The sequence below is a fragment of the Schistocerca serialis genome, chromosome 1 (genome assembly GCF_023864345.2).
Source record: "Schistocerca serialis cubense isolate TAMUIC-IGC-003099 chromosome 1, iqSchSeri2.2, whole genome shotgun sequence".
Lineage (NCBI taxonomy): Eukaryota > Metazoa > Arthropoda > Insecta > Orthoptera > Acrididae > Schistocerca > Schistocerca serialis.
In genome coordinates this window covers 721,225,145-721,243,122 of record NC_064638.1, presented here as the reverse complement: position 1 = coordinate 721,243,122, position 17,978 = coordinate 721,225,145, and positions in this window count along the sequence as shown.

Sequence of the window (17,978 nt, the reverse complement as noted above, 5' to 3'; positions counted from 1 at the left end):
TTACCTGGGGGGTTAGGGATCCTGGGGAAGGGAGCTGGGAAGGGTTTCTTGTCTTTGGGGCTATCTTATTTCACTTCTTCGATCTTAGCAACCATATCTGTTGTGACAGTGCCACGAGATTTAAAAGTTCCGCTACGTCAGTACGCGAACACGGCGATAGAGGCGCTCCGCAGCTCGGCTGAGCGCGGGAGCGCCACCTAGTTATGAACGGCGCCGGCCGCATGTCAGGGCACGGCAGTTGAGTGACAGATACGGAGTTGGTAGTATGAAACTCACTATTGTTTCTATGTTTGTATATCCACACAAATTATTAGTGAATTAAAGGTTATAACACTTTTTGGCGACAAGGTCAGATATTTTTTTTCCTGCGTGCGGGAACTGTGCGTTCATGTCTGGGCAAACGTGGAACAGCTTCTGCAAGCGCTCATTGAACAACAAACACAGCTGACGGCTGCTATTCAGGCATTGTCAACGTCGCTTACTCATTGTCTGTCTTCCGCTTCTCCGCCTCCGTTCCCTCCTTATGATGAGGCCGCTGAAGACTGGGAGGATTATGAGAAGCATTTGCGGCAACACTTCTTGGCTTTCGGCATTGTCGACACTCCTATGTGTAAATCGTTATTTCTATCTTGGATTTCCCCACGGATCTATCAGTTGCTATCTCAGTTAGCCCCTCTGTGGGAACCTGCCTCTCTGTCCTTCCAAGAAATGTGTGACTTATTGTCTAACTATTACCGAAAAAACACACACGTCGTTCCCGCCCGCATGGCGTTCTACCGGTGTCGTAAACAGCCCCATCAATCTTACCGGGCTTGGGTGCCGGAACTACACGGTCTGAGTAGGAAATGTCAGTTTGTCACAGACACTCATCATGAGCCTTATGCTGATTCAATGGTTAGGGATGCTATTCTACGGCTTGCTCCTGATGAAGAAGTTTGACAACGTGCCTTACAAATGCCAAACCCGTCGTTGTCGGAAGTTCTAAGCTTCGCTCAATCTTTTGAAGTGTCTCACGCTGCTGGTGCGCAAATAGACGCGTGGTGTGATGTAGGCGCCATACAGACCACTTTCGACACGGACAATCTGCCTGTTTCCCAAGGGACCGACGATATGGCGGCGGTTCACTCACGTCAACAATGTCGCATTGGGCTGCCACGCTCACAGCAAAAACAGCAGCCACAGAAGCAGGTTCGTTCCACACTTCCTTCTTGTCCATGTTTTTTTGTACAGCATGACAGGGCCGCGTGTCCAAAACGTTGGGCCACATGTAATTCATGTAGGAAAAAAGGCCACATTGCTTCCAAGTGTCAGTCCCCTAAAGTTCCTGTCGACGAGGCGTCGGACATGGATGTTAACTGTGTGCTTTCTCAAACAAATAAGTTGTTTGTTACTGTTCGTGTTCTGGATAAAGACATTCGCATGCAAGTGGACACTGGCTCTGCAGTAACTCTCATTAATTCTCGCACGTATTTGGAGTTGGGCTCCCCTCCCTTGTCTCCAGTTACGCGAAATCTGAGGACTTATAATAAACAGAAAATTCCTATCATTGGCCAGTTTGATGCTTCCACTGCCTACAAGTCTGTTGTTCTGCCCCTCACGTTTTTTGTGGTGGATCATGCGGGCACTGAAAATCTGTTCGGTTATGACGCTTTCCAGTTGTTTGGGTTCTCCATTGATGATAATGTGCTCCTCATATCTGAGGATATTCCGTATCAACAGCTGGATGGATTGTGTTCTGAATTCTCGTCTGTGTTCTCTGCTGGTCTGGGTCGTGCCAAGGATTTTGAAGCCCACATTACTCTTAAACCTACAGCTCGCCCTAAGTTTTTCCGGGCACGCCCTATTCCAATGGTGTTACATGCACCTGTCAAGGCTGAGATAGACAGGTTAACAGCTTCAGGGATTCTCCTTCCGGTTACCTCCAGCGAATGGGCATCGCCAATCGTGGTGGTTTCTAAACAAAACGGGAATCTGTGATTGTGTGGCGATTTTAAAGCCACTGTCAACGCTCAGAGCCTCATTGACACTTATCCTCTTCCCCGCCCTGAGGAGTTATTTACCAAGCCTTATCGGAGGCGTACCATCAGTTGCCGTTGGATGCGTCTTCCAAGGAATTTCTCGTCATCAACACTCCTTGTGGATTGTATCAGTACCAGTGGTTACCATTTGGTGTCGCTAGCGCGCCGGCCATTTTTCAGCGGTTTTTGGAACAGCTCACGGCTTCCGTTCCTAGCTGCATCAACTACCTGGATGACATTGTTGTCACGGGGGCCTCCACGGAGGAGCACCTTCGCAATTTGCGTTCATTATTTCGGGTTCTGCATTCGGCTGGGTTGAAGTGCAATCTGGACAAGTCACAGTTCTTCCAACCCTCCATTGTGTCTCTTGGTTTCCACTTGTCCTGTGAGGGTATACGTCCTCTACATCAGCACGTTGCGGCCATTACTGCTCTACCCCGGCCGTCTACGGTCAAAGAACTTCAAGCGTTTCTAGGCAAGATTGCTTATTATCACAAATTCATTCCATCTGTGGCGGCGGTGGCTCATCCTCTGCATCAGCTGTAACGCAAAAACGTTCCTTTCTGTTGGTCCGACGAGTGTGAGCAGGCTTTTGTCCGCCTGAAGGCTCATTTGCAGTTGGCGCCTTGTCTTGCCACATTCCGTCTGGGTCAGCACTTGGTTCTGGCGACTGACGCGTCACAGTATGGCCTAGGGGCTGTTCTCGCCCATCGGTATGAGGATGGGTCAGAACGACCCATCGCCTATGCTTCCAAGACCCTCAACGATGCCCAACGGCGTAGCTCTCAAATCGAAAAGGAGGCACTTGCTATCATTTATGCTCTAAAAAAGTTCAGCGTTTTTTTGTATGGTTCTAAGTTTCACCTCATCACCGACCACAAGCCGCTGGTCTCTCTGTTCAGCCCCTCGGCGTCGCTTCCGGATAAGGCAGCAACGTTGGGCCTTATACTTGTCTCATTTTCACTATGAGATTCACTATCACCCCACGGCCCAGCACGCCAACGCTGACGCGTTGTCGCGTTTGCCGATGGGCCCCGACCCGGTTTTCGATCAAGATGAATTACTCTGTTTCCACATTGATGAGGAAGAAAGTCATGCGGTTGAGGGTTTTCCGCTTACAGGTTCACAGGTTGCATCGGCTACTGAGCGGGACCCGGTCCTGCGTCAGGTGATCGGTTTTGTTCAACGGGGTTGGCCGGACAGGACCAAGGGCCGGGCATCGGATCCCCTTCGCAACTACCATGCCTTGCGCCTTCATCTGTCTGTTCGTGAGGGTGTTGTTCTTCTGGCCACGGATGGCACATCTCCGCGGGTCATGGTGCCAGCTTCTCTTCGCAAAGATGTTCTCAAACTATTGCATGAAGGCCATTGGGGGATTTCTCGGACTAAGTCCCTGGCCTGCAGGCATGTTTATTGGCCCGGTATCGATTCGGACATCACCCACATGGTCGCTGCGTGTGGTCAGTGTGCTCAACAACTGGCTGCACCCCGTACAATGCCCTCTCCGTGGCCTGATCTGGCGCAGCCGTGGGAACGGGTGCACGCTGACTTTGCCGGCCCCTTCCTCGGCACTTATTGGCTACTGTTGATTGACGCCTTCTCGAAGTTCCCGTTTGTTGTTTGATGTCCGTCGCCCATCACTGCGGTGACAACGCTGGGTTTGTCCAAAATCTTTGCGCTAGAAGGTCTTCTATCCCCGATTGTCACGGACAACAGCCCTCAGTTCTCTTCGCAGGCCTTCCGTGATTTTTGTACTGGACAAGGGATTCATCATGTTACAGCACCGCCCTTCCATCCCCAATCAAATAGGGAGGTCGAGCGCCTTGTCCGCACTTTCAAAAGCCAGATGAAAAAATTTCTTACTGACTTTTCTACCGATGATGCTCTGTTGCAATTTCTGAGTTCTTATCGCTTCACGCCTCTGGATGATCGCAGCCCTGCTGAACTCTTGCATGGCCGCCAACCGCGCACTCTACTGCACCTGCTTCACCCTGTCAGGCCTAGTACTGTGTCCCCTAGTGCGGGAAAATACTCAGTGGGCGCCGACGTGTGGGCACGAAGGTATGGATCTCGCCCTAAATGGATTCCAGGGGTGGTCAAGGCTCTTCGTGGCCGCCGGCTTTGTGAAATACGTACGGATGGTTGTTCACCATTATGACCAGATGCACCCACGAGTGGTGGCCACGCCGGTGCCACTGCCCCTTTTTTCGCCTCCACCAGCCCGAGAAGTCAGTCCAGTCGCTGCTGCTGATCTCCCATGCGTGTTGCTGCAGCCAACGTCGCTGCCGCTTCCGAGTACGCCGGAACCGGCCCCAGTCGCGACGCCGCCTATGCCAGGACCCATCTCGCTGGAGCACACCCCCAGGTCCACGACACCTATGGATGCTGCTCCGGAGTTTTCACCCATCATCTCGTCCAGGAGGCACGTTCCACGCACAAGCTTCCGTCCTGGACATTTTCGACCATATTCTCGTGTTTCTCCGCGGGATCTTCTCGGGGTCTCCCAAGAGGCCATGGATGTTTCCGCACTGTCCGTGTCTCCAAGGACGTGAGTGTCTTTTTTTTTCAAGGGGGGAAAAGTGTTGTGATAGTGCCACGAGATTTAAAAGTGCCGCTACGTCAGTACGCGAACACGGCGATAGAGGCGCTCCGCAGCTCGGCTGAGTGCGGGAGCGCCGCCACCTAGCTATGAACGGCGCCGGCCGCATGTCAGGGCACAGCAGTTGAGTGACAGATACGGAGTTGGTAGTATGAAACTCACTATTGTTTCTATGTTTGTATATCCATGCAAATTATTAGTGAATTAAAGGTCATAACAATATCTGTTTTTTTTTTTTATTTTTTTCTTACTTCTCATTTGAGGACCTATCTATTTTTCCACTCTTTCCATATTCACAAACTTCTATCGCTGAAGTCCTTCTTTGTTTCCATGGTTTCTAATAACCTGCATATTATCTTTAGGTAAGAAGGCCGAAGAATCAGGCATTTAGAAACAAACATTGAAATTACAGACTAAAAAGCCTGTTATGATGTGAGAATTGCCAGGTACTGTAGGGGGAACATATGTGTACACAGGGAAATATGCACACACACACACACACACACACACACACACACACACACACACACACACTCACACACACATATATAAAAGGGGGCCAGAGTGGAATTAACTGTGATAGTCATTTAAGAAAAGCCAGTGTAATAAGTATTCTGATGAACTGATGAATTGTAGGATAGTGGGACTTGATAGTATACGTAGACGTATTATCTACTAACAGTATACCAGGTGTACTGCCTTGAAATCAGCGTAAAGACACAAATGAGTTGATAGGGAACATTTGTTGTCAAGCCTTAATTTTTTTTTGTTTGGTTGGTATCACATCTGTCAAAGATATTTTGTATACATCAAGTCATGGAACAAACAACATCATACGTTTTCATCGTGTTAACAATGTCGAATTTGTACCAGAAAGTGATGATTTGCCGAAAGCATTAATTTTTTGTTTTGATTTGAAAAAAAGTGCTGCAGAGTCGCATCGAATGCTTTTCGAGGCACATGGTGATCATCCTCTATCAGAAGCAACATGCAAAAGATGGTTTCAATGGTTCAGAAATAATTATTTTGATGTAAGAAATTATGAACGTGGAAGACCACCAAAAAAGTTTGAAGACGCCGCATTGCAAGCAATATTGGATAAAGATGATACTTTGAGTCAGAAGCAAATGGCAGCAATGCTAAATGTTGCACAACAAACAATTTCTGATGGTCTGAAAGCTATGTGAAAGATCCAAAAAGTGTGGAAAGACAGATGGAAAACCGAAAAACCATTTGTCAAATTTTGCTTCAAAGACATGAAAGAAAATCAATTTTACATCAAATTGTTACTGGTGATGGAAAATGGATTTATTTTAAGAATTCTAAATGGGAAAAATTATGGGTTAATCCAGGACAACCATCAACATTGACTGCAAAACCAGATCAATTCGACAAGAAGACAATGCTCTGTGTTTGGTAGGATCAGAAAGGTGTGGTGTATCATGAGCTTCTAAAACCCAGTGAAACTGTGAATACTAATTGCTACAGACAACAAATGATCAATTTGAACTATGCATTGATCAAAAAAAGACCAGAATGGGCCAGAAGACATAGCAAAGAAATTTTTTTACATGAAAATGCTGCTGCACACAGAGCAAAACTGGTTCAGGATACAATCAAAACACTTGGCTGGTAGCTGCTACCCCACCCGTCGTATTCACCAGACTTGGCCCCTTCTGACTACCATTTGTTTCCATCAATGGGACACACATTGGCTGAGGACACTTCAATTCTTATGAAGAAGTCGAACATTGAGTGTCTGATTGGTTTGCTCCAAAAGACGAACATTACTAATGGCATGGTGTCCACAAATTGCCAGAAAGTTGGTCAAAATGTATAGAAAGCAATGGTCAGTACTTTGAATCAAATGTTTTTACTTTTCAATTCAAAATTAGTGTTTCATTTTCACAAAAAAAACGCTCATTTCATACTGGTACAACTGGTAGAAGTTGAGAAGTAGAGGAGGACTCTAGGGATTGAATGATGTATTAAAAAGTGAATGTGAAGTGTGAAACAGATTTTTATGTTTACCAGAGAATACTTAATTACAGTATACACAGAAACTTATACTAGAGTAATGAACCGTGAGGCCTACTTAGAAATGATAAGGGTGGCGTACCTGGCATTTGCTAAGTATACAGGGCAGGCACACCTACATGGAGATAGGATGACCTGAGGCCTAAAAAATAGGAGTGTTTTATAAAGGGATGTACCTACCAGAATGGAAAGAGGAAGTGCTCTCGTAAGGTCAGCCCAGAAGCAAGGTATAGTTACTGACCCTACGAGAAGGGGACAGTATCATGACAGATATTTATTTATTTATTTACATTTTCTTTGCCTGGAACCATTGTAATGATGGCTTTCGCAAACGTCAGACTTAATACTATGGTTACACTATATTCTGTAGCTGTTGCTCCTTATGTCTATTTTTTACATTTATCACATTACAACTGATATGCTAATGCCTCATGTTACAATCACTATCTTAAAATTCATTGAAAGAATATAAACATTTTTCTATTAGATAAGATTTTAGTTTTGTTTTAAAAACATTTCCCGTGTACGTTCTTAGAGAGTTTGGTAGCTTGTTATACCAAATCAAACCACTGATATATGGACTTCTATCAGTCATTCTTAATGTTGTTCTGTTAAGGTAATAGTTACACTTTATTCTAGTGTTGTGATCGTGTACGTCACTGCCCTTGATAGCTTTTGTTGGTTGACTTATAAAAAATACGACTATTTTGAAGATATACAGAGAACATATTGTCAGATATTCATGCTACATAAACACTTCACGACGTGAATCTCTATGTCCCATCCCATGTATAAGTCTTATTGCTGTTTTCTGTAGTAGTAGTATTCTGTTTAAATGTACATCAGCTGCACAGCCCCATAGATCAATTCCATAATTGAGAAAGGGGTAAAGTGTTCCATAATATACTAATTTCAGTGCTTAGCTAGGAACTATCTTTGCGAGCTGGCTGAGGAGATATATGGCACTACTGACTTTTCCGCATACGAAATTAATGTGGTATGTCCACCGCAAATTTTCATCAACATATACATCCAGGAATTTACAGTTACCATTTTCTGTTGCAGAGATGTTACACACACTGTTCATATTGTTGTGATGAGAACTGCCTGCTTTAAATGTCAGTAGTTGAAATTTGGTGACATTCACCTTGAGTCCCTGATCATTGAAGTATTTTGTTACTTCTGTTACACCACTAGTAGCAAGAGATTCTAGCTCTTTAGATTCGCTCCCATAGAATAAGATTGATGTGTCATCTGCATAGCTTACAATATGGGAGTTAATGGGTTGTGCAATGTCGTTAACATATATAAGGAAGAGAAAGGGTCCAAGGATTGAGCCCTGTGGTACACCTTGTAATACAGGTTCACTGGTGGACTGGGAGTTCATGATTTTATTATCTAGTTTGTATGACAATTTAGTGCTTTGCTTATGATTCAACAGGTACATGGTTAGAAGATTCATGGGTTGACCCCCCAATACTATAAGTTTTTAGCTTTTTAAGAAGTACCCTATGGTTTACCGTATCAAATGCTCTTGTCAGGTCCAAAAATATACCTGCAGTCTACATCTTCTGGTCCAACAGACAGTAAACTTCATGGATGAACTGTGTAACTGCTGTGGTTGTACTTAGCTCTTCTCTGAAGCCATGCTGAGAATCTACAAGCAGTTTATGTTTTGTGAAAAAGGCACTTAGCTGAGAAAGGATAATGCTTTCGAATATCTTACTAAAAGTGGGAATTAATGATATTGGTCTATAGCTGGAGACTTCTTCCTTACTTCCCTTTTTATACACTGGTTTCACTACACTCATTTTTAGAACCGTTGGATACGTGTTTTCTCTAATCAATCAGGTGAGTAAGAGGTTTAGAAATTTCTTTTAAGTATGCTTTAGTAATAGCACTGGATACGCCATCCCATCCAGATGAAAATTTTTTCTTTAGCATGTATATTGCCCTGCGAACCTCCTGCTCATTCACTTCCACAAATTCAAATTCAATACACTGGGTGAGATGGCACCGGATCTCTATCTGTGAATCTGTAATATGCGTTGATTGTTCACCAGAAATGTACTAGTTATTAAAAATATTACATATAGTATCTGGCTTTTTTATAATGGCTTATGCTGAGTGGTGCCATGTTCATCTTGTTGGGACCTTTTCGGTATATGTCAATCAGCTTCCAAGATGCTTTGCTTATGTTGTCAGGCTGTTCTATTGTTTTGCTGTTAATCTGCTTCCTTAGATTGACAATTTCAGTTTTAAAAGTTTGCTTGGCCCTATTGTATTTTTCCTTCAAAACCTGCATAGTAGTAGCTTTATAAAGCTGGTTTAGACCATGTACTTGCTGCTTGAGCCTAATCAGATTTGTTGGGAGTTTTAGTCTAGGATTACTTCAATTTTGACAGTGTTTAACTACCTTCTGGATTTCTTAAACTGGACAACTATATTCATAATGATGCAATAGGTTTGAGTAGAATTCATTCCATTTCTCATCCAACATGGTCCCATTTCTCATTCGCTAGTTTGTCTTTAAGAGCATTAATATTTGATGTATTCAGCATTCGTTTCTGTAGCATAATTTTTGTTATTTTAGGCACAACTGAATTTTTGTATTCTATCACCTGACAGAAGTGGTCAGAATAAAGAAAATCTAAGTTACTGTAATTTACCTTATCTATAACATCTTTGTTGATTATAGCATAATCTATTCTAGTGGAACATGTGTCTGTCACTCTGGTGCCAGAGTTCACTATATTTACAAGATTGTATGAGGTCAGTACATCACTGAATTTCAAGTTTACTATACTATTTGAGTTTGCATCTGTATTAAAGTCACCTAATATAGTAAGGTCACTAGAACCAGCCTGACCAGCAACACTACTAGGTTTATCCATAAACAGCATTACATCAGCATTTGGTGGCCTATACACTCCAATCACTTTACGCTTTGGTAACTTAAGATCATTACTGTGGAGTACAATACCTGTCATTTCAATTGATCCTTCTTTGATGTGGTGTTCAAGAAAGGAAATTTTTTTAGCTTCCACATCCTTATTAACATAAATTGCCACACCACCACTTTTATGGTTTTGCCTACAATAACTACTTGCTAGTAAGTAACCTTCTAAACTATAGTATATTATTGCACTGCATTTTAGCCCATGTTCCATTATTACTAGTACATGTATCAAGTGTTCCTCTATGAATATTTGTAGAATGTCTAGTTTGTTTCTGAGATATTGCACATTTAAGTGCATTAACTTTAAGGGATTATTCTGGAAAGTTTGAATTCTATGCACAACTAGCAATATTACCTTTCATGTAAGGTTACAAGTGTCAAAAGAACACTTTCATTTCACCCAGAGTTCCTCCAAGCTACAAAAAAATAGTAAGAATAGTACAAACTAAAGAAAGGTAGTACAAAAGATGAGAACAGAAAATAGGTTACTCATGTGTCATGAACCTGGAATTTATGATTGGAAATAGAGAAGGAGTCCTCACAATTCCTAAATAATAGTGAAGAACTGACTAAAACCTCAAGTTAATGCTCATGGCTTAATATTAAAGTAGGCTATGAGAGAATAGTGAAGTAGGAAGTCAAAGATTATTCACATTTACTGAAAGAAAAGAAATGTGTATTGTTAAAATATATTATGCATGATATTATTTAGACAATGTTTATGTATAAAATATCAGATGTCCAATCTGAGGGGAGGGAATTTAGTGTTTCAAGAATTTCTGTGTAAGTTCTAGAACCACTCGGCCAACTACCATATCAAACACACAATATTTTAGATATGAGTGTGAGAGAGTGGAATCCTACCAACTGCACATCACATGTCTGTGTGTGCAGGTTTAAATTCAGTCACAGGAAGAATGTAGACATGGCAGTCAAACGGCACCGACAAGTACCTGTCAGGCAGTCCATGGGTCTTTAGTGAGTGCGTACGAGAGGACCATGGAGCTTCTATGTTATTCTGCGCTAATTGTGTCAGTGACCATTGTTACAATTATGAGAACAGCTGAAAAAGAATTCTTAAAACTCTAATTCCAGCCTTGCTAGAGGCAAGACATATTTCTACATCTACATCTACATCTACATTGATACTCCGCAAGCCACCCAACGGTGTGTGGCGGAGGGCACTTTACGTGCCACTGTCATTACCTCCCTTTCCTGTTCCAGTCGCGTATGGTTCGCGGGAAGAACGACTGTCTGAAAGCCTCCGTGCGTGCTCTAATCTCTCTAATTTTACATTCGTGATCTCCTCGGGAGGTATAAGTAGGGGGAAGCAATATATTCGATACCTCATCCAGAAACGCACCCTCTCGAAACCTGGCGAGCAAGCTACACTGTGATGCAGAGCGCCTCTCTTGCAGAGTCTGCCACTTGAGTTTATTAAACATCTCCGTAACGCTATCACGGTTACCAAATAACCCTGTGACGAAACGCGCCGCTCTTCTTTGGATCTTCTCTATCTCCTCCGTCAGACCGATCTGGTACGGATCCCACACTGATGAGCAATACTCAAGTATAGGTCGAACGAGTCTTTTGTAAGCCACCTCCTTTGTTGATGGACTACATTTTCTAAGCACTCTCCCAACGAATCTCAACCTGGTACCCGCCTTACCAACAATTAATTGTATATGATCATTCCACTTCAAATCGTTCCGCACGCATACTCCCAGATATTTTACAGAAGTAACTGCTACCAGTGTTTGTTCCGCTATCATATAATCATACAATAAAGGATCCTTCTCTCTATGTATTCGCAATACATTACATTTGTCTATGTTAAGGGTCAGTTGCCACTCCCTGCACCAAGTGCCTATCCGCTGCAGATCTTCCTGCATTTCGCTACAATTTTCTAATGCTGCAATTTCTCTGTATACTACAGCATCATCCGCGAAAAGCCGCATGGAACTTCTGACACTATCTACTAAGTCATTTATATATATTGTGAAAAGCAATGGTCCCATAACACTCCCCTGTGGCACGCCAGAGGTTACTTTAATGTCTGTAGACGTCTCTCCATTGATAACAACATGCTGTGTTCTGTTTGCTAAAAACTCTTCAATCCAGCCACACAGCTGGTCTGGTATTCCGTAGGCTCTTACTTTGTTTATCAGGCGACAGTGCGGAACTGTATCGAACGCCTTCCGAAAGTCAAGAAAAATAGCATCTACCTGGGAGCCTGTATCTAATATTTTCTGGGTCTCATGAACAAATAAGGCGAGTTGGGTCTCACACGATCGCTGTTTCCAGAATCCATGTTGATTCCTACATAGTAGGTTCTGGGTTTCCAGAAATGACATGATACGCGAGCAAAAACATGTTCTAAAATTCTACAAGAGATCGACGTAAGAGATATAGGTCTATAGTTTTGCGCATCTGCTCGATGACCCTTCTTGAAGACTGGGACTATCTGTGCTCTTTTCCAATCATTTGGAACCCTCCGTTCCTCTAGAGACTTGCGGTACACGGCTGTTAGAAGGGGGGCAAGTTCTTTCGCGTACTCTGTGTAGAATCGAATTGGTATCCCGTCAGGTCCAGTGGACTTTCCTCTATTGAGTGATTCCAGTTGCTTTTCTATTCCTTGAACACTTATTTCGATGTCAGCCATTTTTTCGTTTGTGTGAGGATTTAGAGAAGGAACTGCAGTGCGGTCTTCCTCTGTGAAACAGCTTTGGAAAAAGGTGTTTAGTATTTCAGCTTTACGGGTGTCATCCTCTGTTTCAATGCCATCATCATCCCGTAGTGTCTGCATATGCTGTTTCGAGCCACTTACTGATTTAACGTAAGACCAGAACTTCCTAGGATTTTCTGTCAAGTCGGTACATAGAATTTTACTTTCGAATTCAATGAACGCTTCACGCATAGCCCTCCTTACGCTAACCACAGGTCGTCCAGCCCGTGATGTAGGCTGCAAGGGGTGAGGAAGGGGGGGAGGGGTGGTGGGCCCGTCCAAATCATGATGGGGTTCCTGGGAAGGAGGGCAGGCGTCATGTACATCGGTGTCACTTGCAGACTGCTCTTGCAAGGTCCACACAGGTTTCACCCGGTGGAGTGAAACAGTTACTTGTTTGCCATTGTTAAGTAGCGATAATGTGGAAGGGCCTTGGGACAGGACTTTAAACGGACCAGTGTGGGGAGGCTGCAGGGTTGTCCGTACTGTGTCGTCACGTAACATGATAAATTCACATATGGCCAGTTCCTTATGCACAAACACATGAGGCCTACAGTGGGCAGATGGCAAGGGAGGTTTGATGAGCGCGATGTGCCCTCGGACGCTCTCGACGAGTGCTGGGAGCTCGGAAGAGCTTGGTAGCAGTGTATCCTCAACGAATTTGGCTGGTAAAACCAGAGGCTCCCCGTAAAGGATCTCGGCGAGGGAGGCTTGCAAGTCCTCTTTGTATGCGGTGCGGAGGCCTAGCAAAACCCAGGGGAGAGATTCAGACCACTGGCCACTGTGGCACATAAGTGCGGCCTTAAGCGTGCGGTGCCAGCATTCCACAAGTCCATTGGCCTGGGGGTGATAAGCAGTTGTGTGAAACTTTGCGACGCCACAGTATGAACAGAGGGAGGCGAACAGCTGTGATTCAAACTGCCTACCTTGGTCGGTGGTCAGTGAGGTAGGGCTTCCGAATCGGGAAATCCAAGTGGCAATGAAGGCCCAAGCCACAGACTCAGCCGAAATATCTTCCAAAGGGACTCCCTCGACCCATCTAGTGACCCTATCAATAACGGACAGGATATATCGAAAGCCCTTGGAAGGAGGGAGGGGACCTACAATATCAATATGGGTATGTCGCAGACGTCCTTTAGGTATGTCGAAAGTGCCTGGCGGAGGAAGTGCATGGCGGCCCACTTTAGCTCTCTGACATGGTATGCAGGTGCGAGCCCACATCCTACAATCATGTTTAACACCGGGCAGACGTACCTTTCTGTGACCAATCTGGTGGACGCTTTGATGCCTGGGTGAGCTAGGTTGTGGAGTGCATCAAAAACAGAGTGGCGGAGAGCTGCGGGTACGAGAGGGCGGGGGCTACCAGTGGAAACATCGCACCAGACTAGTTCTGTGGTGCCGGGGAATGCACGTTGTTCCAGTTTGAGGGAAGAGGTAGTGTCTTGTTGCAAGGCATGAATATCGGGGTCTTCAGTTTGCCGGCGGGCCAGGTCAGTAAGGTCAAGTGGGGTAGTGATGATGTCGACGCGAAACAGGTAGTCAGCGACTACACTGTCAGCGCCTCGGATATATTGTGCATCAGTGGAATATTGGGATATGAAATCCATATGGCGGAAGCGTCGTGGGGGGAGATCGCGTGAGGGGTTACGGATTGCATCTGCCAAGGGTCTGTGATCTGTATAAATCGTGAACGGGCGACCCTCGACATCGGCTCTGAAATATTTGACCACCTCGTACAAGGCGAGGAGTTCACGGTCAAAAGCGGACCATTTGGACTGGGATTTGGTTAATTTCTTGGAGAAGAAACGGAGGGGTTGGGGGGTATCCAATACATGTTGCTGAAGGACCGCACCAATTGCAGTGTCACTCGCATCAGCTGTAATAGAAATTGGTGCGTTGGGAGCGGGGTGAGCGAGTGTGACAGCTTTAGAGAGGGCGGTTTTGAGATTTTTGAATGAATCGGCTATCTCCAGTGTCCAGACGAGTTTGCGTTTGCCTTTAGTATCCTTACCCGCCAGAGCGTCGGTCAGAGGAATCTGGATAGACACAGCATGGGGCAGGTGGCGCCTGTAGAAGTTCACCATGCCTAGAAAACGGCGAAGTTCAGCGAAGTCCTCTGGGGAAGGGAGGCTAAGTATGAGTTCAACCCGAGAGGAGGTAGGGCAGACACCCTTGGCCGTGACTGTGTGACCTAAGAAGGTGACCTCAGGACTGCTAAGCTGAGACTTCTCGTGGTTGATCTCCACTCCATTAGCAGCGAGCAGTGCAAGCACTCTGGAAAGATGGAGAGTGTGTTCCTCAGGTGAGGGAGAGAAAATCAAAATATCGTCTAAGTAGGCATAGGCGAAAGGGAGGTCAAACAACAGAGCGTGGATGAAACGTTGCCATGTCTGTGCGGCGTTTTTGAGACCATACGGCATGGAACAGTACTCAAAGAGGCCAAATGGAGTGTTTGTGGCTGTCTTGGGGATGTCGTCGGGGAACATGGGAATCTGATGATATGCTTTGCTACAATCGAGAACGGAGAAGATCTGGGAACCATGCAACATCTGGGTGAAATCTTGAATGTGGGGGATAGGGTAGTTATCGATGGTAGTGCGTGCATTAAGAGCACGGTAGTCACCACAGAGGCGGAAAGTACCGTCCTTCTTTGGCACGAGATGGATTGATGACGACCAGTTACTATCAGATTGACGTAGAATGTTGGAATCCAAAAGATCTTTAACAATGTCTTTAGCACGGCGAAGTTTCTGCGTGTTTAGGCGGCGCACCTTATGCCGTACAGGGGGTCCTTCAGTTGTGTTTTTCTGTGGCACATGCCATTGGCAATTGCACGCAAAAATATGGAAGAAGCAGGGGCGGTAGGGGCAGGGGGGGTAGGGACAGGGGGGGTAGGGGCAGGGGCTGGCCGAACCGTTAATGGGATCACAGCTGCGGCACAATGACCAGGCTGCTGAGGCTTGTCCACGATTGCAAGAGAGGGTGTACGGAGTTGTAGAAGCTGCTCTTGTGTCTGCAACAGTTGTGCATGGACTTCGTCAATGCGAACACGCAGGTCGACATTCTGAGTACGCAATGCATCGACGTCTGAATGCTCACGCAAGAAAGCTGAGAGAGCAGAAGAAAGGTTTGCAGCAAGTGACATACACTCTGAAAGGGCAGAGTGTGAACAGTCAGTAGGAACTTCGGGCTGAGGGGAGGAATGTTGTGACACACCAGGAACACTCGAACCGGAGACGTGAGTCAGACAGCCGGCTTGCAGATTAGGGGAGAGGGCATAGTGATGAAGAAAATCGAGGCCTAGTACAGGTGCATCAACTTCCGCAACATAAAATGTCCAGGCGAAAACCTGATCTGGGGCAAATTTAAGCAAGAGATGTGAGGAACCTAGCACCGGAATCGGGGAATTGTTAGCAGCTATCAGTGGCGGTGCACATAAGGGATCTATGTTAGGGGTGAGGGAGGGTGGGATAACACTAATGTCGGCTCCAGTGTCCACCAGAAAACAGAGTTCGGTGTTGGTGTCCTCGACGAAGAGGCGCAAAGCAGAAGACAGAGCAGCAGGAGTTGGACGAGATGCCGGTAGGCGCCGTGAGGCAGCGTGGCGGGACGTGGCGCCTAGATGTGCCCGCCATAAGCGTTTGGGAAAGCGCACGGGGGCTTGCAGTTGCGAGCCGCATCACCGAATTTAGCGTGGAACCAGCAATAAGGAGAGCCAGCTTGCGGTGCAGGAGCATGGCTGGGCGGTGAGGTGGCCAGAGTGTACTCCGGTGCTCGCTCGTCCGTCTCCAGTGACCTTTGGGGTGGCAACGTAAAAGTAGGTGGTGCAGTCGGGCGACCACGGGGTGGCGGGGCCGTTGCTTGCGCTGACAGCGTGGCGCATGTCCTGCCGCAGCCAGGCTTGGCTTCTGTTACTGCATAATGCGTGGGGGCGGCAGATGCCGGACTCGAATGCTGGAGGTACCGGTGTTGAATGATACTATAGGCACGGTCAGCAATGCACAGGCGTGCTTTGAGGGGCTCAGAGACATGGGACAATAACTGCAGTTGTAGCTCAGAAGGGAGTTTAAGCAGCCAAATTGTCCAAAGTGCGAAGTCTGGTAGAAAGTCTGTGTCCACCAGGGCGCGTAAGTGGCGCCACAGCTGTGATGGGGTACGGTCATCGATGTGTTCCTCATGGATGATGCGTTGTATCGACTCAGCAGGGGGATGGGATAAGCGTTCAATGATACAAGCTTTAGCAAATTCATACTTATTCTGCATGGGAGGCGAAAGCAGCAGGTCACTAATAAGATCTGTGTGATCGTGCAGGTGACTAAGAAGGCACACAAATCGGGCTCCGTCGTCTAGCACGCTGTGAATGTCCAACATTTTATCCACTAATGCAAACCATGTCTTAGGGTTCTCTGTTTGTAGGGCTGGCAGTTTTGGGAATCTGCTAGGCGCGAGGTTCTGAGGAACGGTCGGTGCAGACGGTGTAGCAGTGTAGAGTGGTGCCAAATCGGGATTGTAGGCACCTGGAGACTGGCACACAGTAGCTGTACTAATCTGGTTATTAGGGACAAAACCACATGATTTACAAGCAGCAGGAGTGCAAGAAGAGAGTTCAGTCTTGACATGTGAGTTCGGTTGCATAGTGTAGGCAGGTACAGTTGCTGGGGCCCCGGCTGGTGGGGGCACAGTTGGGTGTGGAAAACTCTCCAGTACCATGGTAACAGGTGCAGTTCGGACTGGTGAGCACGCAACCGGTGTTTGCCACGCGAAAGAACCCGGCGCGGATGTCAATAAAACGTTGTGGACCGGCGCGGGTGGGGCGGCCGGTGCCGCCGCAGGCGCGGGCGGTAGGCATGCCAGAGCTGTTAACCACGGGTTCGGGAGTGTAGCGGGCGCGGTTGAAACCAACGTGGCAGAGACGGACGAAACCGTCGGGAAAACGTGCGGAAGACGAACAGGAGCTGGGATGGCGTGCGGCGCGGGAGACGCGGCTGCATCATACCTGAGAGGTTGTAAGATGTCCGTGGAGAGTCGCGTAGTCTGCGGCTGTGGAGCAGGCGTCCTGTGTGGTTGCAGCAGATGAGCAGGAACGGTAGGTGCTGGCAGTGCTGGGTCGTCAATAAGCAGAATGCAGTCCGATGGTCGTGACGCAGCCGTAGGAGCGGGAACGTGCTGCGGCGGCCAAGCGGGAACCGTAGAGTTTATCTCGGGGCCACGTAGGTAAAAATCCGGTTGACAGTTGAGTTCACTTTGGCACTGAAACTGTGGCGTGATTTCCGGAATGGATTCATTTTCCGCTTTGAAAAACTGCGTCTGAGAAGTCGCATCACAGTGACTGAACGGTTGTTGAAACATTGTTCGTAGCACAATACAAATCACTGTTAATAGCACTCACGAATTGAACTAAAACAGATCGGGGTCACCAATGTGGTTATTCCTGATGTGCAGAGCGGCGGCGATCATTAAATAACACACTAACATGCGCTAATACAACTTTATTATCCGAGAATATTTACAACGTCTTATACAGTCGGCAGTACACAACAGAATGGGAAGCAATATGGCGGCGCACAATAAGTCCACATGGGTCAGAGAGCCTGCTATGACGGAGATATCTCACTCGTAGAGTCGATAGTCACCACAATG